This window comes from Podarcis vaucheri (genome assembly GCF_965113315.1).
Source record: "Podarcis vaucheri genome assembly, chromosome: 5".
NCBI classification, from domain to species: Eukaryota; Metazoa; Chordata; class Lepidosauria; order Squamata; family Lacertidae; genus Podarcis; species Podarcis vaucheri.
In genome coordinates, this window is record NC_138763.1 from 2,151,855 (window position 1) to 2,172,245 (window position 20,391).

Here is a 20,391-nt window from a genome sequence, read left to right on the forward strand (position 1 = left end):
GTGGTCATCACTGTCTCCTGCAGGAGGGAATTCCATGGTTTATGTGCTGAGTGCATCTCTTTCTGTTTCTTGAATCTTCCACCATTCAAAGGAAGTCCACGAGGTCTAGTGCTTTGCAGAGGTGGTGGGGAAGCAAATTAATTTCTGAAGTTTCTTTAAATTGTAGTCATTTACTATTAGAATGCATGTTTGAAGGCATTGCTTCAATAAATGCATGTTTAATTATTTAGAAGGAAGATTAAAAATTCTCTTTCCCCCGAGTTTAAAGTGCTCCTTTGAGTCAATTCCTCCCTCCCCTGTCAAAATTCCTTCTTGGAAAGCCCCCGCCATGTCTTTGTGGGTGGCATACCTGCTTAGCATAAAAAGGCCCCCAGGGTCAGTTCTTGGCAAGATCTCCATGTAAAAACTCCCTCTTTGAAAGCTGCAGAGCTGCTGTGCTTCAGTGGAGGTCATATGGACCGAGGTTGAACTCATGCTCTAACTCTGTATAGGTCATTTCCCTTTTTCGCTGTTCCCCAAAACCCTGCATCCACACAGCATACAGTTCACAGAGCTTTGAAACTACGGTATCCATGGTGCAGTGTGACTGTGATATCTATCATCTATCTATCTATCATCTATCTATCTATCTATCTATCTATCTATCTATCTATCATCTATCTATCTATCTATTGATGTGGGTGGCGCTGTGGGTTAAACCACAGAGACTAGGACTTGCCGATCAGAAGGTCGGCGGTTCGAATCCCCGCCACGGGGTGAGTCCCGTTGCTCGGTCCCTGTTCGGAGCCAGTGTGGTGTAGTGGTTAGGAGCGGTAGTCTCGTAATCTGGGGAACCGGGTTCGATTCCCCACTCCTCCACATGCAGCTGCTGGGTGACCTTGGGCCAGTCACACTTCTTTGAAGTCTCTCAGCCCCACTCACCTCACAGAGTGTTTGTTGTGGGGGAGGAAGGGAAAGGAGAATGTTAGCCGCTTTGAGACTCCTTAAAAGGAGTGAAAGGCGGGATATCAAATCCAAACTCTTCTTCTTCTTCCTGCCAACCTAGCAGTTCGAAAGCACGTCAAAGTGCAAGTAGAGTAGATAAATAGGTACCGCTCTGGCGCAAAGGTAAATGGCGTTTCTGTGCGCTGCTCTGGTTCGCCAGAAGTGGCTTAGTCATGCTGGCCACATGACCTGGAAGCTGTACGCCGGCTCCCTCAGCCAATAAAGCGAGATGTGTGCCGCAACCCCAGAGTCGGTCACGACCAGACCTAACGTTCAGGGGTCCCTTTACCTTTACTATCTATCTATCTATCTATATCTATCTATCTATCTATCTATCTATCTATCTATCTATCTATCTATCTATCTATCATCTACCTCTATCATCTATCTACATACTGTTGCAGGAATTTTTGTATGGGGGGTTTGCCCCTCCAGCAGATATCATGCGCATGCACCCCACTACTAAAATCAGCACAATCATTTTTGTGACTTTTGTGCTTTGTTCCCCACAAAACACTTCATCGCAGTTTCTTCCTGTCTGTTCAAAGGGCCTCTGCTGCACAATACCAAATGCAACAACTCACTGATAAATGTATCTATGTACTGGCTCACTGGGAAAACTTCAGAAATTCATATAGACAGGTGAGCTCAGCTCCTCAGCACCCCCTCTGCCTGAGTGATAATTCCTGGCCTCCTGATACCTGAGTGCCAGACAGGTAGCCATTCCAGAAATAACAAACCCAGATGAAGACAAAAGGGTGGGATTAACTTGGCTGGGAAACAGGGAAATGTAAGTACAGTGGTACCTTGGTTTACAACCATAATCTGTTCCGGAGGTCCGGTTGTAAACCAAAATAGGTTGTAACCCAAGGTACGCTTTCACCAATGGGGCCTCCGAAAAAAATGGGTTGTAATAAAATTAAAAAAGGGTTGTAATCCCCCCAAAAAGGGACGCGCACTTCCGGATTACAACCAAAATGGTTGCATACCAAGGTACCACTGTATCACTTTTGTTTTACTTGATGGGTGTTTGGTGGAGGGCAAGGGGATGAATGGGGCAGGGTCCAGGATGCTCAGATTACTGCCACCAGACCTCCCCTTTCATGATGTAGTTTGGGGGTGTAACATGGGGATTAAAGGTAAAGGTAAAGGGACCCCTGACCATTAAGTCCAGTCGCGGGCGACTCTGGGGTTGCGGCGCTCATCTCGCTTTACTGGCCGAGGGAGCCGGCATAGAGCTTCCAGGTCATGTGGCCAGCAGGACTAAGCCGCTTCTGGCGAACCAGAGCAGCGCACGGAAACGCCGTTTACCTTCCCGCCAGAGCGGTACCTATTGATCTACTTGCACTTTGATGTGCTTTCGAACTGCTTGGTTGGCAGGAGCAGCGACCGAGCAACGGGAGCTCACCCTGTCGCGGGGATTTGAACCGCTGACCTTCTAATTGGCAAGCCCTAGGCTCTGTAGTTTAATCCACAGCGCCACCCGTATCCCTAACATGGGGATTAGCAGCTAATAAAAGTTTGGGGGCTTTTTTGTTCTGGGCTTCCATCTTGTTCCACCTGGTGGCAGGTGGGAGTCCTGTCGCGACAGTCTTCAATCAAGACCAAGCCTACTGGCTGCTGTTTTGCTCTGGTATTCCTGGCTGGTGTCCTTGTTTTTTGTCCAAGGGAGCCCTTGGATATCTCCGTTAACAATACCTACCAGTACCTACCAACTTATCCCTATCTGGAGTGGGCACCCCCAAGCTTTAAACCAGAAAGAAATTGTAAACAGATAAAAAACATTAGCAAGGTTAATGTAATAACCTGCAGTTTTGTAAGAGTATATATTTACAGTAGATATATAAATGAGCAAGTTAAGCGAATTCGGATATGCAGAAGACATTGAAAAATAATAATTTAAGGAACCGTAGAACTAGGGGGATGGAAATCAAAATTTCAAAATGTTAAATTGATTGCGAAACTAATAAAATGTATAAAGCTGAAAAATATAAATAGCATTTAATGTTAAATAACATTGAAGAAATATAAATAAAAGCATTGTACTCGGGTTAATACATTAGCAGGGTTTTAAGACTACTTGTAATTATGCTATGAATGGATAATAAGTAATTTAATGGGTTCAAATTTAACAATGGGCATGCGGTATATTGAGAAATAATGGAACCAAGGAAAGGTTTAGAGGGAAGTCATTTTGTTTTGTTTTGGTATTGTTATTCTTTCTTATTTTTGTTATTTTTGGGAAATTAATAAATTGTTATCAATCAATCAATCAATCAATCAATAAAATAAACTAGAGTATTGCCTGCAGCATTGTCTGACCAAGCCAATAGCCCATCCAGGGAATCATCCTGTTCTCCCATGTACTTCTGTTCACTCTGCACACAAATCATTTACACCAAAAGTTTCTTTCCACCCTGGAACTCTGGAAAAAACAAAAAATTGTTCTCTGGGAATCCAAGAGACAGAAGGGTTTCATTCTGATGCAGATCCAATATCGCCCTCTGCTGCTCATGTCTTGCTTTGTTTCAGTTGCTGTTCTATATCCTCTACGCTAGGACTAAAGTTTTTATCCTTGAAGAGATTCTGCTATACACACCACAGCTGCCCCTCGCCCTTCTTCCAAGCAGCTCAGAGCAGTGTGCACAGGATTATCCCATTTTATCTTAACAACATCCCTGTGTGTCAGCTCCTGCCTGGAAACCAATGTCCCCACTGTGGAAGGACATGTGAATCCAGAAGTGGCCTCCACAGTCACTTACGGACTCACTATTAAAACCGTGTTTATTCAGCTCATAGTGGTGAGGAGGAATGGAAGTTCCCCCAGAATGTCTGATTTATATACATTATTTACACAATGGGCCCCACGTAATTGGCTAATTCCAGGATTCATTTGTAGGCCAATCAGGTTGCAGATTCATTTCCACCTGGAGCTGGATTGGGTGGCTCCTGTGGACCAATCAGACTGCTGCATTCTGGATCCTATTGTTCTAGGACCAATCAGACTGCTGCCTTTTGGATCCTATCCAACTCAGTACATAACAGAAGACAATCTTACTCGTCTAGGAGTGATCACTAAAGAAGAAGGAGATCATGAAGAAACTGGCCAGACCAGTTCTAGAATGGAATCCACCATTATATATATTGAAGGTAATTTTAGTAACTTACCAACTACAGTAGGTCTGACCTAAATCTTCCAATGTTACAAACTAAAAATCTACACCAGCTGTATGATGAAATCATTAAAGGTAGAAATCCGAAATCAGGAGGGAAGGAAGTCGTTTTTAGCAAATTGTCTGTATGTACACTTTTATCTTTCTCTCTCTTTTTTTTCTCTCTTACTTTTCTAACTCTTTTTTCTTATTTAATGTCTTTTTAATGTGTATTGGCTGTGTTTATTCTTGGATATGTGTGATGAAGAAAACTCAATAAAAAGCATATAAAAAAAAATAGAATGGAATCCACCATTAGATTTTAACCCTTGCTGGACCCCAAGAATTAAAAGGGACTCAGGCATCTCACAACAGTATTGTTTTCAAGGCGCAGATTAGAGAGGTCAGCATTGCAAGAACACAGCACACAAATTGCCTTGGACTAAAGAGGCGAGGGGGCATGTTGATGACTGTTAACAACTGCAATTACTCCTACAGGAAAAACCAAGGGATAGTATGCAGATGATTAGCATATGTAATAAGACAGGTATCCAATATCTCTACTCAGACCAGGTCTCTCCATAGTTTTCAGTTTAGGGATAAGTTGTAATTCAGGAATTGAGAAAGCCTATGACTCTGGCTTGGGATCAGGACCAGATTTACGGTAAGTTTGATGAGGCCCTCAGCTCCTGAAGGTAATGGGGCCCATTATATGTCTAGCTGTCCTTTGTCAACAACAAATTGTCACTGTTTTTTGTGTTGAATATATGCTAGATGGTAATTGATGGACCTAATAGGGGCCCTAAGCTAGAGCTTGTTTATCTTATACATAAATCCGGTACTGCTTGGGATTACCCAGTAGGCATTGCGTCTGCGGGAGGATTTGAATCCCGAACTCCATGGTCCACATGGAGTATGCACTGCACCATAACTGGATCAGAGTGACTACATATCTCCCAGGGCTGAACCCTGCTTTTGGAAATAGCGTGTTTGCCCCTCTGGCATGGCAAACCAGAAAGCCACCTTTTTTGTGTGTCTCACCCCAATGTGACAAAGGGCACTAGGAGGAACCTCTGAATCTGGACGGGACCCATTTTTTCATGCATAGGACAAATAGGAAAAGAAATGGGGGCGAGGAAATTGGGTGTGTTTGTGTTTGCCCTTGGTTGGTGACCGAATACCCCTCCCGTGTGATTTCAGCCCTTCAGAAAAATAATTGCAGGAAATGAAAGAGTCCTCACGCTGTGACTTGATTTGCCTGTTTGTGGGTGTGTGGGCACCAAGTCACTTCTAAAGATCATGCAAAGCAGCGAAGGGGAAGGGAGGGCGAGATGCAAAGGGCGCCTCCCCCTTCAAATAGCCTTGGTTCCATTTCAATTATCCAGGCCCATTAATTTTTTGGCAGTGGGATTTCATTCCCCATGGAGGCTGCCTCGTTAGCAGAGTTTTCACGTCGGGGAAAAGGCCAGGGTGCTCGTGATTAAAAAGAAGGCCTGCCTCAACTCTGGCTCCCCACATGATAAATGGCGCCGCGGATTAACATTCGTGACGGCGACAAACAGAAACCTCCAAAATAGAACTCCGCAATTACCAAAGATGTGTTCTGTAATTACCTTTTCTGTTCCTCCCGAGCTGAAGGATGAAAGCAGCGCTCTGCGGAGAGGGTGCGTTTGTGTCACACACCATTTCTTATTAAGGGAAATTATTTTATTTCCACACACACACACACAAACCCCCGCAAGAAAAAGAATCTGGGAGCGAAGTTGTGAAGGTCCCAGGACCTGCCTAGCATCAAGGTTGCATTGATTCTATTCCTGCATTGCAGGGGATTGGACGAATGATTCTTGGGATCCGCTGGGAGAGATCATCAGGGGGTTTAGGAAGGGTGTCCATCAATATGCGGATGATACCCAACTCTACCTCTCCTTCAAATCAGAACCAGTGAAGGCGGTGAAGGTCCTGTGTGAGTGTCTGGAGGCGGTTGGAGGATGGATGGTGGCTAACAGATTGAGGTTGCATTCTGGTACTATAGTACTGTTTTGGGGGGACAGGAGGCGGGCAGGTGTGGAGGATTCCCTGGTCCTGAATGGGGCAAATGTGCCCCCTGAAGGACCAGGTGCGCAGCCTGGGAGTCATTCTGGACTCATAGCTGTCCATGGAGGCGCAGGTCAATTCTGTGTCCAGGGCAGCTGTCTCCCAGCTCCATCTGGTATACAGGATGAGACCCTCCCTGCCCGCAGACTGTCTCACCAGAGTGGTACATGCTCTGGTTATCTCCCGTTTGGACTACTGCAATGCGCTTTATGTGGGGCTCCCTTTGAAGGTGACCCAGAAACTACAACTAATCCAGAATGCGGCAGCCAGACTGGTGACTGGGAGTGGCTGCCGAGACCACATAACACCGGTCTTGAAAGATCTACAATGTCTCCCAGTACGTGCGTGAGCACAATTCAAAGCGTTGGTGGTGACCTTGAAAGCCCTAAACAGCCTCGGCCGAGTAGACCTGAAGGAGCGTCTCCACCCCCATCATTCTGCCCAGACACTGAGGTCCAGCTCTGAGGGCCTTCTGGTGGTTCCCTCACTGTGAAAAGCCAAGTTACAGGGAACCAGGCAGAGGGCCTTCTCAGTGGTGGCACCCGCCCTGTGCCACGCCCTCCCACCAGATGTCAAAGAGAACAACAACTACCAGACTTTTAGAAGACATCTGAAGGCAGCCCTGTTTAGGGAAGCTTTTAATGTTTAATAGACTATTGTATTTTAATATTCTGTTGGAAGCTGCTCAGAGTGGCTGGGGAAACCCAGCCAGATGAGCGGGGTATGAATATTTATTATTATTATTATTATTATTATTATTATTATTATTATTCCAACTCCACAATTCTAGGATTCTGTCATCACTGAGTGGACATTGCCAATGTGGCATGTGACATTGCCAATGTGGCATGTGCTCTGTCTCCAAAGAGTGGGGTTGTCTGGTTCAGGATGTCTGAGTGTGTGAAGTCTGAGTCTCAGTGTGCTGGTGTCTGTTTGTGTGGGTGTCTGAGTTTCTGAGTTTCGTGTCAATGTCCGAGTGTCTGTGAGTGTGTGGGTGTCTGTGAGTATTGGGAGGAAAGTTTAAAACTATTTCCAAGCAAATTCTCCTATTCTGGAATTTCTTGTCCAAATCATGTTGAACTAGGTTGGCATCCGCCTGTCTTGGGAGACAGTGGAGGAGTGCGCCTTGGGGGTGAAGTCAAGCTGTTGGAGAGTTGCAGCGCTTGCTGTGACTGTAGAGAACAATAGGGGAGGGAGAGGTTTTGTTGCAGCTGGGGCAGAGGAAGGAATTGGGATGTGCTGCTGCAGATGCATCAGAGTGTATCTATCTCCTCTCTTTGCTCCTCTTGGCAGTCATTCTCTTGGGCTTGCCAATCAGAAGGTTGGCGGTTCAAATCCCCGCGACGGGGTGAGCTCCCGCTTTTCTGTCCCAGCTCCTGCCAACCTAGCAGTTCGAAAGCACACCAGTGCAAGTAAATAAATAGGTACCACTGTGGTGGGAAGGTAAACGACATTTCTGTGTGCTGCTCTGGTTTCCTTCATGGTGTTCTGTCTCACCGGAAGTGGTTTAGTCCTGCTGGCCACATGACCAGGAAAGCTGTCTGTGAACAAATACCAGCTCCCTTGGCTTGAAGGCGAGATGAACCTTTGACTGGACTTAACCGCCCACGGGTCCTTTACCTTTTACCTTACCTCCTCTGGTTACTGCTATGGATGCATGACCTGTCTGTCTCCAGGCACTGTGATCATCTGCAAGTGATTTCCACATGGTTGATGTTGTTTCATGTCACGTTTGCACACATCTTTTTAGCACAGAGTTGGGCCTGGTGCCACAAGCCAGCTCCCCGTAGAGAAGAACTGCAGTTTTTCAGGGTTTGGTAAAGATCGCTCTGAATCACACTTCTGCACCTTGGCTGTGTTTCACAATTTATTTAAACGCAGTGGCGTTTTATTGATTATATTGGAAGGCACTTTTGAGACCACATTGTGGGTGAATTCCACATTTGGGAGCGAGTTCCACTGGACATCTCTGCGCTGCATGAAGAATTCCTTTCTTTCATCACTCCTGAACCTCCGAACATTCACCATCCTTGGATGTCCAGGAAGAGGAGTTTGGATTTGATATCCCGCTTTATCACTACCCGAAGGAGTCTCAAAGCGGCTAACATTCTCCTTTCCCTTCCTCCCCCACAACAAACACTCTGTGAGGTGAGTGGGGCTGAGAGACTTCAGAGAAGTGTGACTGGCCCAAGGTCACCCAGTGTGCTGGTCCCGGAGGGAAGGTTACCGTTGGCGTAGTCAAAGTCCGGTCCTGGGTCACTGGGCTGGAAACAGTTCACAAGGAGCGAGGTGAGGTCCGAAGCAGGAAGCCAGGCAGGGACAGGAACACTGGGGGAAACAGGACTGGGTGCTGGCCAAAACAGCTCATCAACAACGTTGCTCCCACAACCTGGAACCGGGCTGACTGGCCTTTGTCTTCTCTGAGGCCAGGGGCGGTCCCGGCCCCCAGGAGACCCGCCTCTCCTGGCCTTAAGGCGCGCACTCCTCCTGGGAGAAACCAGTTCCCTTCGCCTCTCTGCCCTAAGCCTCTGCAGTTCAGGAGAGCCTGAAGGGTTACTGGGTCCAGGGGGAGACTCACCTGTAGGCACTGAGTCCTCAACCACCTCTGGAGCCAGAATGGATTCACCTGGTGCCTGCTCCTGAGGATCCGGCACAGGTGCAGGCGCTTCAGAATCAAGGCCCTGCCCCAGTTCAGCCGGCCCTGGAGGCGGGGACTCCTGTGCAGGCTGGGATTCCTCCGGTTCAGCCTCTGAATCGGTTTCCCAGGCCATCACACCCAGCAGCTGCAGGTGGAGGAGCGGAGACGTGAACCCTGTTCCCCAGATTACGAGTCTACCGCTCTTAACCACTACACCACACTGGCTCTCATGGAGCTCTAATATTCCTCCAAGAGAGGAAGAGAAGCTTCTCTCTTCCCACTTTCTTCATGCCACGGTGTGCTGGGCCCGGGGGTAACCTGAGAACTGTGGTCCAGGTCCAGTCCAGAATCCGTAGGTTCCGCTAGGAGTCAGTCCGACAGGGTCAAGACAGGACACGAGGCAAGGACAGGTACAGGATCTCAGGCAGGATCTGGCATACAGCAATGCTGCTCCCGTAACCTGTGGCGGGATCCGACAGCCTTTTATCTCTGTCAGAGTAACATCCAGTCCTGATCCCCCTGTGACTCACCTCCCTGTTTCACCCGAAGGCAAGCACTCCTCCTGCGAGTACTCAGGTCTCTCCTTCTCTCAGACCTGAGTCTCTGCAACTCAGGAGACGTCGGTGGGTTACTAGACCCAGGGGCCACCTCAGCCTCTCCTGACCCAACTGGTAGTGGAGCAGCTGTAAGTGATGGCCCAGCTGGAAGCAACGAGGTCATCCCTGCATCTGGAGCCAGGGCAGGATCAGGCCCCTGACTCGGCCCAGCTGGGGTTTGTTGCAGGGGAATCTTTGCAGACTGGGACTCTTCAGGATTAGGCCCCAGACTTGGTTCAGGTGATGCCTGAGGCAAAGGATCCAGTGCAGACTGAGTCTCCTCTGGTTCGAAGTCCAAGCCCGAGTCCCAGGCCACCACACACGGATCATTCTGCAGATTTCTTGGGTGGCTCTTTAAACCTCGCCCCCTGATTATCCTTGAGATTCATGCAAAGGAGCCTTCATCTCATGCAGCCAACATGTTGCGCAACACGTTTTCTGAGCCAGCCGGGTCGGAGCCTTTGCTGTTTCTCTCGCCCTGGTCCCCGATTATGCACATCACCTCATTGTTCTCCTGCAAAGTGGGATGCATCTCTGACGCTCTGATTATAATGGTTTGGGGAGAAGTGACCTCAACTCAGGACTCCCAATAACTCTTCCAAATTAACATCTCTGCTTAAGCATCCCAGTTTCCTTTGATGCAGGTTTCTTGCTGCAGTTAGTTTGCGGGAGCCAAAGGAATGCTAAAAACTGTGCTGATCAATGGTGCTTTTGGAAAAGGGAGGGGGGCATCCAGCCGAGATTAATTTTCGGTGCCCTTTCTTGAGGCGGGTTTGCGAGATGCGCTCAGCATCAGGGATGCCAAGGTGGCTGCTTCTTTTGAAAGGAAAGCGGTTTCTTCCATCGAGAATGGCCAGCATTCAGGCAGCCAAGATCAGGGCATTCAGACCTGCCAACTCCATCATTTTTAAAGAGGTTGACAGCCGTTTTAATGCTGATTGATCTCCTCTACCGCTTGCAAATGGGAGCAGGGCTGGCCCAGCTGCTCAAGCAACACAAGCTGCCCCCCCCTTTAGCAATTCTTAGCAAGAGGGGGCACCCTTTCAAAGTCACAAGAGCAGGAGACCGGGGGACAGAACTCAGACATATTGTGGGCGTCAGAGTTGGCGTGGTTGTGGTCCTTTGTTGGAGGTTTTTAAGCAGGAATTGGATGGCAGGGGAGAGCACTCTTGTGCACAAATCCTGCTTCCATAGTTCCCATTGGAGCATCTCTCTGGGCATTGGGAGAACAGGATGCTGGCCTGATCCAGCAAACTCTTCTTATGTTCATATTTGTGATTCACCACCAGGGCTGGATTTAGGTTTGATGAGGCCCTGAGCTCCTGAAGGTCATGGGGCCCTTTATATGTCCAGCTGTCCTTTGTCAACAACAAATTGTAGCTATTTCTTGGGTTCAGTATACGCTGTATGGTAATTGATGAACCTCATAAGTAGAATCATAGAATCATAGAATCCTAGAGTTGGAAGAGACCACAAGGGCCATCGAGTCCAACCCCCTGCCAAGCAGGAAACACCATCAGAGCACTCCTGACATATGGTTGTCAAGCCTCTGCTTAAAGACCTCCAAAGGAGGAGACTCCACCACACTCCTTGGCAGCAAATTCCACTGTCAAACAGCTCTTACTGTCAGGAAGTTCTTCCTAATGTTTAGGTGGAATCTTCTTTCTTGTAGTTTGGATCCATTGCTCCGTGTCCGCTTCTCCGGAGCAGCAGAAAACAACCTTTCTCCCTCCTCTATGTGACATCCTTTTATATATTTGAACATGGCTATCATATCACCCCTTAACCTCCTCTTCTCCAGGCTAAACATGCCCAGCTCCCTTAGCCGTTCCTCACAAGGCATCGTTTCCAGGCCTTTGACCATTTTGGTTGCCCTCCTCTGGACACGTTCCAGTTTGTCAGTGTCCTTCTTGAATTGTGGTGCCCAGAACTGGACACAGTACTCCAGGTGAGGTCTGACCAGAGCAGAATACAGTGGCACTATTACTTCCCTTGATCTAGATGCTATACTCCTATTGATGCAGCCCAGAATTGCATTGGCTTTCTTAGCTGCCGCGTCACACTGTTGGCTCATGTCAAGTTTGTATCTCAAGCCATTTGCACATGTGGCCATGCAACCAGTTCATGCAGAATGTAGGCACCCTATATATAGAAAGGAGCATACTAGGGATATTTGAGGGAGCAGGCTAGCAGGCGGGGCCCAGGACTTACATCATAGGAGCCGACACAGCACAAAACACTGCTGCTGTAGGTAGGTTTTATTTTATTTGTTTTTTACCTTACATTTTGGAAATCCAGTTTTTTTCTTTTAATTTTTTTGAGTGGGGTTCTAAGCTAGAGCTTGTTTAGCTTATATGTAAATCCAGCACTAGGGACACGGGTGGCGCTGTGGGTTAAACCACAGAGCCTAGGACTTGCCAATCGGAAGGTCGGCAGTTCAAATCCCCGCAACGGGGTGAGCTCCCGTTGCTCGGTCCCTGCTCCTGCCAACCTAGCAGTTCAAAAGCACATCAAAGTGCAAGTAGATAAATAGGTACTGCTCCAGTGGGAAAGTAAATGGTGTTTCTGTGTGCTGCTCTGGTTCGCCAGAAGTGGCTTAGTCATGCTGGCCACATGACCCGGAAGCTGGACGCCGGCTCCCTCGACCAATAAAGCGAGATGAGTCGGTCATGACTGGACCTAATGGTCAGGGATCCCTTTACCTGTACCTTAAATCCAACACTGTTCATCACCCTTGACTGTAAAGGTAGGACCTAAAACAAAACGAATCATTATGCTCTCCAATACCTACGTGCCTATTTTCTTTGGAGGCTGGCGCACAAATTGTAGCTTCTGCTTTAATTTAAACCATAATAGCTAATATTTAAATAACAACCAGCCCAGCGGGTTCACCTCTGCCTGTGTTCTTTTCCCCAGGACCTTGAGGCTTCATGGCCACTGTCTGGTGGGGAGAGTCGTGAAACGGTGCTGTGGTTTACGGGCTTCTGTCCTCCCTCCAGGCCTCCTGTGGCTGCTCCTCATCTCAGCCAAGGTCCCTCTGACATGAGCAATTAATCTGCCGGTTACAACAGGCAGAGAGCGAAGTGTCGAGAATCCATAAAGAGCCTCCGCTCTGGATCTGTCAGCAATTCCGGTTCGCTTTGACAGTGGCAGTTCACATTGCTTCCTTGAGTGCTTTGGAACGGGGACGATTTCTATATCACCCAAGGCAATATATTCACTAAGCAAATTCAGATATCATATCAGATGCAGATGTCCGGGCTCTACTGTGGAGAATAACTTATGTGGAAACGGCAAACAGATGACAAATAAGTCCATTGGCCCATCAAGCTCAATATTGTGAAAGCGAGATGGACAAGTGAGTGGGGTATACACACCTGGGACAGGTGTGGCCATGATGCTTAGTCAAAGAATCCTAGGGTTTTACAATTGGAAGGGACCCCCAAGGGTCATCAAGTCCAACCCCCTGCAATGCAGGAACCACAACTAAAGAATACCTGGCAAGTGGCCAGCCAACCTCTGCTTGTAAACCTCCCATGAAGGAGAATTCATCACTATCTGAGAGACTCTGTTCCACTGTCAACCAGTTTCTGCCATCAGAAATTTCTTTGTTAGGTTTCGTCAGAGTTTCCTTTCTTGTAACTTGAATCTGTTATTTTGGACCTTCCCCTATGGAGCAGGCAGAAACATTCCTGCTCCATCTTCCATGTGACAGCTTAAGGATGGCTTCCAGATCATTGATTATCTTGGGCACCCTCCTCTTCACAGTTTCCTGCTTGTCAATATCTTTCTTAAATTGTGTTGCCCAGAACTGGACACAAGACTCCAGGGTGTGGTCTGAGCAAGGCAGAATAGAGTGGTACTATGACTTCCCCTGACCTGGTCACTAGACTTCTGCTGATGAAGCCTAGAATTGCATTAGCTCTTTTTGCTGCTACATTGCACCGTGGACTCAGGTTATGCTTGTGGTACACTAAGACCCCTGGGTCAAGTCATGGTAGAATCTAGACACATATAAAAAAAGTTGTGAATTTTTTTTAAAGTGTTTTGAATAATATATTGAATTTGCCATAGCTCACTGGCGCCATCTAGTGTCACAATTGTATAATGCACTTTGCAACTCATTTAAAACGTTTTATTTGCAGTTGCATAGTGAGTCCCATGTCTTTCCAAGCACAGGTGGATCACTTCTCCTATGAAGACCTTCCTGCCTACTCAAGCCATCCTCAGATCACTGTTCCGGAGGCACCCTTCTGGTCCTCAGAGGTTAAGCAGTTGAGGACCAGAGAGGGGACCTTCTTCTGGGTCCTCCATCTATGGGATACTCCCCCCCCTCCCAGCAAGGCTTGCCTGGTGTCTTTCACATGCCATGCAACACTCACTTACCTAGGATTTTAAACAATTGTTTAGTACACTGTTGAATTCCACCCTCCCCAAAAAACAACCCCTTGCTTTTCTACTTTAATCACTGTAAATTGCTTTTAAATTGTCTTAGGGAGAGTTTATTAATTGTTTGTGTGCTGGCAGAAGCCTATCTAGAAGCAGCAAGACTGGAGGAAATAACTAGGCAGGAAATAGCAATGTATGAATGAGTGCAATCATTTCCTGCCCCCAATTGCCCCGTTAATGAAAACAGGGGAGGGGGATGACTCTGATTCAGGATATGAGGAGCTGAGCGCAAGGCTCTCCCTCTTCCATTTGATTTCCGCAGCGGCGAGACTGTTACAAACACCATCACTCCCTAATCACCAGTGAGTCGTGCGTTTTGCATTTTACGTTTTGCAAAGCAAGGCCTCGCTTTTTCGGTGCTGGGATCAACCAGTGGGTGGCTTGCAGAAGGACGGGATGAGCGGTGGCCCACTCCAAACTCCACCGCTGGTGCTTCCAACCTTCAGAAGCAGCTGGAGAAAACCTGGCTCCCCACCCCGTGGCAGCTGCCATTTCTAGCCCGATTTGGATGCGCATCCCACTGAACGCTTGCTTCCCCGCAGGCTCCAAATTAGCTCAACTCATTAGAAGCCCAGAAGGCTTGATGTAAATAAGCAATTAGCACTTGAGAAGGAATAGGAAATGAGGAGGTGCTTCAGTGCCCAGGAGCGGCCCAATCCTGCTGCGACGAAACTCCTGTACCTTCTCGTCGACAGAAGATGCGGCCGAACTCTGAAGTCACCTCTGCTTCCACTAGGTCTAGAATGGAGGATGCAAGAGCATTGATCTCTTGTAGGATCAACTCAAGGTAGTCCATCAAGTCCAGTGTCTTATTTCCCACAGTGGCCAACAAGGGGCACTGCTAGGGCAGCAAAAGACTTGGGGTATTGGCTCACGACAAAATATGGCATGCATAGAATCACAGAATTGTAGAATTTGGAGAGACCCCAACGGTCACCTTGTTCAAGCCCCTGCAAATGAATTTTCATATTGTCCCAGCATATAATCAACATGCTTCAGTCTAATTAATGCAGGAAGGAGTTAATATGATAGAGCAAACTGTCCTATCTTCGTCTTTTTCTTTGGCAATCCCTCGTAGCCGAATAAGATGGTCTTCCATGAACACGGTTTTAACATAAAAAAATTCCTTCCAGTAGCACCTTAAAGACCAACTAAGTTAGTTCTTGGTATGAGCTTTCGTGTGCATGCATACGAAAGCTCATACCAAGAACTAACTTAGTTGGTCTTTAAGGTGCTACTGGAAGGAATTTTTTTATTTTGACTATGGCAGACCAACACGGCTACCTATCTGTAAACGGTTTTAACAGTGAGTCCGTAAGTGACTGTGGAGGCCAATTCTGGATCCACACGTCCTTCCACAGTGGGGACATGGGTTTCCGGGCGGGAGTTGATCACGGTGTAGATTTGCCAAGCGTGCGTTCCTCTTAGCATGTGTCTCCCTTGCGTCCTGAGTTCGAGTGTCTTCAAAGCCCATGACACCTTTGGTCAAGGCTGTTCTCCAATTGGAGCGCTTGCAGGCTAGTGTAAGACGTCTGTGCGTGAATTTGTTTTCATAGCTGTCAATGTTTCCCTTTTTAAAAGGGAAATTCCCTTATTCCGAATAGGATTCCTCGCAAGAAAAGGGAAAAGTTGACAGCTATGTTTGTTTTATGTGTGTAGATCAGTGCATGCCGACCAACGCACAGTCTTCGCAGTAAGGCTCTGTTCCAATGGTATGAATACTCACAATGACTGGTAGATTCTTATCCTCTGCAGCCTTCATCTGCCTTCACAGCCATTGGAACATACTGCTTGTTATCACCTGCCTGTTCTGCCTTTGAGGAATTCTTGGATCATTCTTTGTCTAGCTCAGGCTTCCTCAACCTCGGCCCTCCAGATGTTTTTGGCCTACAACTCCCATGATCCCTAGCTAGCAGGACCAGTGGTCAGGGATGATGGGAATTGTAGTCTCAAAACATCTGGAGGGCCAAGGTTGAAGAAGCCAAGTCTAGCTCCTTCCCTTTGACCTTACTGCCTTGGGTGACCCTGCTGGGAGTACGAGATTCCCAGCAGCTTCGCTCACAAGGGTCATAGGAACTTGCAAGCCCACTCACCACGGCAAGGTGATGACCCAGTGAGTGAGTGTCCTACCAGGCTTAGCTAGGCCACCTGCCCTGACCTTGGGAGGAAATAGGTAATTAAGCCTATTGTTGTATTCAGTCTACATGAGAAGCTCAGTGTGTGAAGAGTTTTGAAGTAGTTGCCCCAGCTCAGCTGTGTCGCTCTCTCAAGCAACTCTTGAGTTCCCCTACCAATAATTTAAGAACTTTCACCACTTTGTAATCAAGCTAATTTTTTACTGCCTGTGCAACTTTTCTGACTGATGCATGGAAAAGCACATAAATCTGACCTTTGGAAAGTTTGTAAGTAAATCGATTTTTAACTTACCAAATGTCTGATCTTTTCTCAAGCTGGGAAAAGGGGGAAATTTGGGAACTCTCTTGGAAGAGAATATATTAAAGATCCAACAGCTTAAATTTTCACACTTTTTATTTTTTTGCTGCACATTGTGTGACTTTAAATATCTGCTGGGGTTCTCTCACAGCAGTCTCCATCTCAGGCACAATGCATTTGAATGCAAGGAGGAACTTGCCAGTGTTTTCGTAGATGGCTGTCCTGTCACCTCCCAGACTTCTTATCAGCATACAGTTTGCATATAATAACTTGCATGAATGAGAAGGGAACTTAGGCTTTCTTTCAGAGGGAAAGCTAAGCATTTTAAAAGTACTGAAAAGAAAATGGGGGCAGCAGGAGAACCAAGATTTACACCTGCTGAACCACCCCATACAAGAGGGATTTGAAGGCAACATACCCTTTTATTTATTATCATTATTATTAAGGGACACGGGTGGCGCGGTGGGTTAAACCACAGAGCCTAGGGCTTGCCGATTAGAAGGTCGGCGGTTCGAATCCTTGCGACGGCGCGAGCTCCCGTTGCTCGGACCCTGCTCCTGCCAACCTAGCAGTTCGAAAGCATGTCAAGTGCAAGTAGATAAATAGGTACCACTGCGGCAGGAAGGTAAACGGCATTTCTGTGCGCTGCTCTGGTTTGCCAGAAGTGGCTTAGTCATGCTGGCCACATGACCCGGAAGCTGTCTGCGGACAAAACGTCAGCTCCCTCGGCCTGTAAAGCGAGATGAGTGCCATAACCCCAGAGTCGTCCAAGACTGGATCTAATGGTCAGGGGTTCCTTTACCTTATCATTATTATTATCATAATTAACTAGTAAATCTATATACTACCCTTCACCCAGAGATCTCAGGGTGGGTCACAAGATAAAAATACAAGATAAAAGCACAAATAAATAGTTAGAACAAAATCAAAAGAAAACAAAAACTCCCTGTCTACTTTTTGGGAGAGAGATTCTCCGGTGTCAGGGAGTTCCGTAGAATGTGAAGAAGGACTTTCTTTTCTCTGTTGTGAATCTTCCAAGAAATTGCAAGGACTGAGCCCTAATTTCTCAGAAAAGATTTTTCTTACTTTTTTTTTAAGAAGACCCCCATTTTGAGCATTGCAGGGGGTTGGACTAGATGACCCTAGATCACCCTTGGGGTTCCTTCCAGCTCTATGATTCTCTGAATTGATGAAAATGGGTGGCCTTTTGATATTTCCCCTTCATTCCATCAAGCCTTTCATGGAAAACCTTTGTGGAACATTGGATCATGTTCAAAAGATGACCCTAAGTGGGAAAGAATTGTGATAATGGTCGAATCATTTCCCCATAATTCTTTCTTCTGGAGTGGATCTGTGGTGCAGCAGGAGAGAATGTCACAGCACTGCGTTACAGTCTGGCCATAATTTGAACTTTTCAAGAAATCACAAGAGATCAAGCAGGACTAGCCTTCTGCTTCTGGCAATTTCATGATATGGACCTATCTTTCAGATTCATCAACAGAAGCCTAGTTCTGGACCTGCAAATTGACCAAAAATGTCCATTTCAGCCAGGAAAACATAGTTTTGTGCATTGAGTACAGATCTGTTTTCCTGTTTCTTGGACACTTGCTTTGCCTGCTAACACGTTCCAGAGATGATACATGGACCACCTTTAATTGAAGCAATTTGGAGAGCTCTGTACTGGCATCTGAGATAGCAGTATCTTGTGGAAGAACCAGCAGGCTGCTTGGGGCGAAATAATTGCAAAAATGGGAAGCAATCTGGAATTAGCTCATGATGGACAGACTTTTCCAAAGGCAGACATGGTTAGCAGTAATGAGATCTTCCCATCAGACCTTTCCACGTGCTCACTTTTGAGCCACTATTAATTGGTTTAGAAAAGCACCACGGTTGCAATTTGAAACTTTGTGTGTGACAGGTGCAGATAGAATATGTGACTTGTGAGGCGCGCATGGGGTGGTAGCAGCAAGTGCTGTTATTCTTGGTCTTGCTGCCTGGCCTCTCCCATCACTGGACATAACCCCCCTTTCCTCCTATATATATATATATAAATGTAAGGTCGTCGCCATGCGGCATTTCACATCACTTCATCTAGAGTTTTGGAGTACATTGTCCGCAATATGCTGATGACACACAGCTCTACTTCTCCTTTGCATCTGTAGGTGAGGCAGTGGAAGTAACGGATCGGTGTCTTGCCTCAGAAATATTGGATGAGAGCCAACAAACTGAAGCTCAGTGCAGAGAAGATCAAGGTTCTGTTAGTGGGTAGTTCTCCTAGAAGGTTGCTTGCTCCTTGATGGAGTTAAAAGGTAAAGGTAAAGGGACCCCTGACCATTAGGTCCAGTCGCAGATGACTCCGAGGTTGTGGCGCTCACCTCGCTTTATTGGCCGAGGGAGCCAGCGTACAGCTTCCGGGTCATGTGGCCAGCAGGACTAAGCCACTTCTGGCGAACCAGGGCAGCACACGGAAACACCATTTACCTTCCCGCTGGAGTGGTACCTATTTATCTACTTGCACTTTGACGTGCTTTTGAACTGCTAGGTTGGCAGGAGCAGGGACTGGGCAACAGGAGCTCACCCCGTTGTGGGGATTCGAACCGCCAACCTTCTGATCGGCAAGTCCTAGGCTCTGTGGTTTAACCCACAGCGCCACCCACGTTGATGGGGTTACCATTTCTCTTAAGGAGCAGGTACATAGTTTGGGGGCGTGCATGGATCCTTTGCTGTCGCTTGAGGCTCAGGTGGCCTTGGTGAGCCTCAGTTTCACCTGTTGGCCCCGCTTTGCCCCTGTCGTGGGGTTGGAGAGCTGAGTTTGATGAACAGTGGGCAGGCAGGTGAGTGAGCAAGCAGCATGCGTGGCAGGTGGCCCAGGTGAGCTATTTAATGGCGTGAGAATGTGCTTCACAGAGTGCACTGACAAGCTGTTGGATGAAGGGTGAGCGGTGAGGACGGGTGAGTATTGGTAGGTTTAAAGGAGGGTTGGGGGAAGGGCAGATGGCAAAGGCATTGGCAGGTGGCGACTGAAGTGAACAGGGGCAACATCCCCTATAGAATTCTAGAACCAGGGAGTTGGTCTGGATGACCAAAGGCCTGGAAACGATGCCTTATGAGGAACGGCTAAGGGAGCTGGGCATGTTTAGCCTGGAGAAGAGGAGGTTAAGGGGTGATATGATAGCCATGTTCAAATATATAAAAGGATGTCACATAGAGGAGGGAGAAAGGTTGTTTTCTGCTGCTCCAGAGAAGCGGACACGGAGCAATGGATCCAAACTACAAGAAAGAAGATTCCACCTAAACATTAGGAAGAACTTCCTGACAGTAAGAGCTGTTCGACAGTGGAATTCGCTGCCAAGGAGTGTGGTGGAGTCTCCTCCTTTGGAGCTCTTTAAGCAGAGGCTTGACAACCATATGTCAGGAGTGCTCTGATGGTGTTTCCTGCTTGGCAGGGGGTTGGACTCGATGGCCCTTGTGGTCTCTTCCAACTCTCGGATTCTATGATTCTATAACCCTTCCTATTCTATGGCCATGGAAGGGGGGGCCTGTCCTTCATTTTAAACATAGATTGGATATCAATCCACGAGAGAATCTGTGATTTGTGTATTAGGCAAAGCCCACAGTGATTGTTATGTATTAACATTGGTGGCAGTTCTCACTCAGGGCCACCGGTATGTAAATGAAGGATTGAAAACTGTCGCTCCTGATTGGTTAGCTAGTTGAATTAATTTTAGAATGAAATGATTTTAGAATGTTGTATTATGTTATTGTTGTTAGCCGCCCTGAGCCCGGCTTCGGCTGGGGAGGGCGGGATATAAATAAAAATTTATTATTATTATTTATTATTCAGTCTGATTCCAGGAGCAGTTCTAACTGCTGCAATAAAGAGCTGTGAATCCAACAGAGCTGTGTCCTTCGTCTATCTTTTCCACTATTCAACAGTGATTGAGCTTTTTTTCTACAAAAATGCCAAAAAACTGACTGACCTCTCTTTTTTTGTAAATAATTTTACATGTTCACAAGTGAAAACAGTGATTAACTCACATTTCTG

General features: G+C 47.1%; 1 long non-coding RNA gene across 1 annotated transcript in view; it reads left to right on the forward strand.

The window, feature by feature from the left end:
* Window positions 1-20,391, forward strand: part of LOC309533325 — a 428,448-nt gene that overhangs the window by 369,288 nt on the left and 38,769 nt on the right. The window contains exon 2 of the long non-coding RNA XR_014220118.1: window positions 18,649-18,888. This is a non-coding gene — a long non-coding RNA (uncharacterized lncRNA). The remainder of the gene's footprint in view (window positions 1-18,648; window positions 18,889-20,391) is intronic.